The sequence below is a fragment of the Podarcis liolepis genome (genome assembly GCF_965112155.1).
Source record: "Podarcis liolepis genome assembly, chromosome: 7".
NCBI classification, from domain to species: Eukaryota; Metazoa; Chordata; class Lepidosauria; order Squamata; family Lacertidae; genus Podarcis; species Podarcis liolepis.
In genome coordinates, this window is record NC_139561.1 from 35,752,693 (window position 1) to 35,758,508 (window position 5,816).

General features: G+C 44.1%; 1 long non-coding RNA gene across 1 annotated transcript; it reads right to left on the reverse strand.

Annotated features, from left to right (window-relative positions):
* Window positions 1–327: 327 nt before the first annotated feature.
* On the reverse strand, window positions 328–5,614 carry LOC310711694. Its single transcript, XR_014528595.1, has 2 exons — window positions 5,170–5,614; window positions 328–496 (listed from the first exon to the last, which is right to left on the reverse strand). It is a non-coding gene; the product is annotated as an uncharacterized lncRNA (long non-coding RNA).
* Window positions 5,615–5,816: the final 202 nt, after the last annotated feature.

Consider the following 5,816-nt stretch of genomic DNA (forward strand, 5'->3'; position numbering starts at 1 on the left):
GCTTTACTACTTCATCCCGCCCCCCAGGACCACTTAACAATATCAGCAAAGCAATTAAGTCTAGTTTTCGGGAAAATGCCAGAGGCATTACAGTGTCTGGATGGGAGTCTCAGCCCAATTATTTTCAGCTAGTTGCAAACTATGGAGAGTGGGCTTTACTTCATTATAACTTCAGTTCCCAATGATTAAAAGTCTAGCATGTTGCAGCTAGGAAGGCAAAAATGAAACAATTAAACTTTCCATCACTAAAATTGCTGCATATTCTTCAACAGAGGGGGGATTACTTGTCTCCAGAGAAGTGATTAAAATGAACTGATTGAACCGTAATTTGATTGACTGGAGAGCCTCGATCCTTTGCTCAGATGCTCAGATTCCATTTTATTGCTCTGTTTTCTTTGGGAATACACACACACGGACACATGCACAACCATTTCCTTTCTCTGCTGGCCAATTGAAATACCATACCACTACTAAGAGGTCTCCACTTCCTCTATGCCTGTATGGGAAATAGAAAAAAAGAAAAAAGAAAGGTTTGGTTAAGAAAATAAGATACCAGAGGATGGCATGCAGCCCTCAGGCATCATGATGCAGCAGATGGGATCATATTATACACTACAGAGTACCGGCACTTTCATATTTGGATGAACATTTTTCCAGCTCTCATGGCTGCAGAGAGAAGTCAATCAAGTGAGAGTGATCCATGCATGGCAGGAAGCTTTGAAATGTGGGTCACCTGCTTCATCAGCTTCTCTCCCTCCCCAAAATATCCCTGTATCTATTACCTGAGGCTGCTCTTGGCATTCTTCTTGCTATGTCAGGACTCCATGTTTAGCAATCAACAGGATGCCCAGAACGATCAGCAATCAGAGCCACGTCTAGGATTAAGTTATGGAGATTCACCATTGAGCACAGAAATCATCTGGGAGGCAGAAATCAAATAAAACTGGGCAGTGCAAGCTTGCATAGTCTAGAAGTAGGTGAGACAAGGAAGGTAACTGGTTGACTTGCAGCACTAAATCCATCAGTGAGGGTCAACACTGGCCGCTTTAGAGTTCCCTTCCCCATTTGCTAAGTATGCTGGTGTTGGTGAGTTGGACTTAATAAACTATAAAGTTCTAGCAGATACAAATTGTTGGCGTAATTACAGTCCTTAAAGGAAGGGGAAATATTAGGTTGAAAAGATACATCACACATAGAAATACAAGGCAATAAAATGCATTAGCAGGAAGGATAATAAAAGATGCTTGAGAGATGTAGCAGTTGGCTATATCATGAAAAGCTGGAGAAATGATTCGATGAGGCAAAGTAGAATTGGCAACTATTTCTTGTTATAAAAGAAAGCAGGCAAACTCTCCTCAAAAAGCCCCATTGTACTGCTGCAAAGTTTGGAGAACTACAACCAGTCACTTAAATTAACTAATTTGCTCCCGTCAACCATTGTATGTAGATATTGATTGGTTTACTACTCTCAGGTATCAGTCAACGCATTGCATTCTATATGGGTATAAGCAGACTGGCTCCAGGGTTTTTCAACACCGTCGCTAGTGATGAGTAGATTTCCCTCGCCCTGTTAATTTATTGTCCCATCATTTTGCTATGCCCTGTGTTCCTTTACATTAAAATTCTGGTTCAGTGTAGAGAAGATCTAAAATTAGCTCCAGAACTATTTTCCACAGCTTTCAGTTACTCCCATTCATTGTCATCTTCCCCACCCATTATCAATGCTATGGCTTCACTGTGGTGGTTGATGCTTATTGGGACTGGTAGGGTGCAAGGCAGAGAGTAGGTGGTGCCAGGACCAATGAGAAGCAGAGCAAACAAATTTTAGTTTTGTCCCCATCTTCCTCCCTGTTGAGTCCTGCAAGGGCAACACTGAGACAAAGGAAGAGGAAGCTGATAGGCAATGCTACACCCTGACAGGTTACTAATAATAATAATAATAATAATAATAATAATAATAATAATAATTGTTGTTGTTTGTTTGTTTATGCCCACTCTGTGTAGCTTCCAACAAAATATTAAAATACAGTAATGTGTCAAACATTAAAAGCTTCCCTAAATAGGGCTGCCTTCAGATGTCTTCTAAATGTCAGATAGTTGTTTATCTCTTTGACATCTGATGGGAGGGCATTCCACAGGGCAGGTGCCACTACCGGGAAGGCCCTCTGCCTGGTTCCCTGTAACTTGGCTTCTCGCAGTAAGGGAACCGCCAGAAGGCCCTCGGCCCTCGGCCCTGGACCTCAGGGGTGGAGACGCTCCTTCAGATATACTGGACCGAGGCTGTTTAGGGCTCTAAAGGTCAGCACCAACACTTTGAATTGTGCTCAGAAACGTCCTGGGAGCCAATGTAGGTCTTTCAAGACCTGTGTTATGTGGTCTTGGCGGCCGCTCCCAGTCACCAGTCTAGCTTCCGCATTCTGGATTAGTTGTAGTTTCCGGGTCACCTTCAAAGGTAGCCCCACATAGAGCGTATTGCAGTAGTCCAAGCGAGAGATAACCAGAGCATGCACCACACTGGCGAGACAGTCCGCAGGCAGGTAGGGTCTCAGTCTGAGTACCAGATGGAGCTGATAAACAGCTGCCCTGGACACAGAATTGACCTGCACCTCCATGGACAGCTGTGAGTCCAAAATGATGTAACCTGGTCCATCAGGGGCACAGTTACTCCATTCAGGACCAGGGAGTTCTCCACACCCACCCACCTCCTGTCCCCCCAAAACAGTACTTCTCTCTTGTCAGGATTCAACCTCATTCTGTTAGCCACTGCCATCCATCCTCCAAGCATCTCCAGACACTCACACAGGACATTCACCACCTTCACTGGTTCTGATTTGAAAGAGAGGTAGAGCTGGGTATCATCTGCATACTGATGAAACCCAGCCCAAACTCCCTGATGATCTCTCCCAGCAGCTGCATGTAGATGTTGAAAAGCATAGCGGAGAGGACAGAAGTCAGGCAAGTGGGGTCTGGCTGAGGTCAGGCTGAAGTTGGTGGGGCAGTGTCCCCTTAGCCCCAATGAACCAGCCTCCGCTGCTGATGCTCATATGTATATTTATGGAATACTGCAAAGAAGTGATCTTGATGGGAAGTGATCTTGATCTTCAGAGTTGTTTTTGTTGAAATCAACTAACACAGGATTTCAAACCATGCTAGTCCTACCCAGAGTAGAACATGGAATCATAGAATTATGGAACTGGAAGGGACAAAGGGTATTCTAGACCACAGCTAAAGAATCCCTGACAGATGGGCTCCCCAACATCTGTTTGAAAACCTCAAACAAAGGAGAGTCCACCACCTTCTGCAGTAACCCATTCCACTTTCGAACAGCTCTTACCATCAGAAAGTTCTTCCTAAGCTTTAGTTGGGATTTCCTTTGTTTGAATTCAGATCCATTGGTTCAGGCCCTTCCCCTCTGGAGCAACAGGAAATAAACTTGTTCCATCCACTTGACAGCCCTTCAGATATCTGGAGATGGCTACTGGTATCGCCTCTTTTCCAGGCTCTCAGTCCTTTCTCCATTGAATCTAATAGACGTGGCCAACTTAAGCCCATTCATTTCAATTGCTCTACTCCAAGTTAGCTGGCTGCCACCACAAATCACCCATCACCTCAATTAATGACAAACTTTTGGAATGTTTTGTCCTTCCTTCTTGGGTCTATCATCTCCTTTTAGCCCTAATCTATCTAAAAAGTCGGCTATATCCCAGGAGGCGCCAGGCAGGCATCAATCGCCCGACTGAAGTCCATGGAAACCATGGGTGGTCACAGCATTAGCTGGATCTGCTTCTTCATTCTGCTGACAAAGAAGCGCCTTCCAAATCTCTGTGATCTTCGCACATTGTTGGAGACTGGGCTCGTGGGGGGTGGGGAATCGCAAAACAAAGGCAGAGAAAATCCATGCCGTTGTAATGGTAATGAATTAATGGTAAAAATAGATTGGGACTGAGCTGACAACAGAAGGCTAGGAAAAGCAGTCTCCTGTCTGCACAGGCAGGGTAGGGAACATCAGGCCTTGGAGGGGGTGGGTCTGTCTGACCCTCCAAACTTTCCCCTGGTCACATCCCCTCCTCCCAAGTCACACCCCCTCACAAGCCCTCCTTTGCACCTTAAGTGTTTTTGCTTGGATGAAATGTGACCTTGAACCCTGAGATTGCCTGGATGGAGGGTGGAGGGCAGAGAAGGGGAAGCAAGTGTGTGTAGAAGTAAGCCTGCTGCTCAGAGGTAAAGATTATTTTCTCCACCTGTTTTAGACTCTGGCCCTACCCATTGCTGCCATGTGGCCCCAGGAACTTTGAGCAGAAGGGAATGCGGGCCTCAGGATGGCAAATCTCCACTGCAGGGCGACCACCAAATAAGGCTCCTGACTGTGGGGCTGCTGTTCTGGCTAGTAGGTACACATACCATTGGGCATTTCACAAATGAAAATAGGGACAGTCTTTTACGTGTTGAGTGCCCCTTCTCTCCCATCCAGGGTGACTTCTTGAGGGCTTTCCCCCTGCTGAAGATACATACCATCTACTGGCGGCTGCCTGCTTTGTGGTAACCATGGGATGGAAAGATGGTTCAAACATTACAACTGAGAATTGGATGTAATTTCTAGAACTCTGAATACTACAGTGATTAAAGGCCCAGGCTTGGCAGTGCCATCTTTATTTCAAGGAGTAAATAAAGATATTTTGTTTTAGACATAAATAGTCTGTTTTCTGGTAGCATCCCAGATAGAGCTTGGATTCTCATGGAGAAGTGATCGTTTTTTTACTATGCAAAATTGGTATGGTATTGTTTTGATGGTTGCACTTGTAGACAATCTAACAATCTAACATGAATTTCATAAATTCCTTACCAGAAGGACCTAGACCACCTTCTGTTCACTTTTGTTTTTTGAGAGGCATATTATTCTGAACGTTATATCAATATTCCACATTTTATTTATTTAGAGATTCTATCACTGACTTTCTCCGAGGTTTAGAGAAGGTTGCTATTAACTTTGCAAGTCTGCTGCTGTCATAGATTCTATATGTATATATTTATTTTTCTTGATGTGATCTTTGGAATGCTTTGACTTCTTTGTATCAGTTTGTTTGCTTAAATGTTTTATCAAATAAAAGAAAGAGAGAGAAATGCCTGAAAAAAGCAGTGTGTGCTGCGCTTATGAAGAAACACACTTACCATCTCGGAGTTTCTTGGGCTGTTGCAAAACCAGAAGATTGTGTAGCTGTCTGGTGGTCTCACTCACACCTTGATATGGTCCCTGTTAAGGATGAATGTATCAGGAAATGCCTCTGACTCTTACCCTGGCTTACTCACAGGTAAGAGTTGGGCTGGGAGCCTGAGCAGGCCTCCTGTAGTATTTGAAAGATGACAAGATGATACATAGAGAGTGGAGGAGAAGGAACAAACTTAGCTGATGCTGCTACCAAACTATATAGAAAACTGAAACTGGTTAATTTCACTTGGGGTTGGACTAGACAACCCTTGGAGACCTTTCAACCCTACGATTTTTTGCTTCCTAGTGTCACTCAGAACTGATTCCCCCATACAATCATTTTTAAATCACTTTAGTTCCGGCTTACATTACACCTCCATCTAGGGGTTTGAACTCACAAAGCCCATGGGATAACTTGGAAGTCCTTAACAATCCTAATGCATATGGGTGCACCCTAATTCCAGCTTTGAAAGGCATCTTCACACTCTCATTGAAGCTTACAACAGGGCAACAACATTGCCATTATAAGTAAACAAGGGAAGTGTTCATTGTGAGTTCCAGCACCTCTTTTTCTAGAAAAAATAGCACTGGATAGAGTCATACCACACCG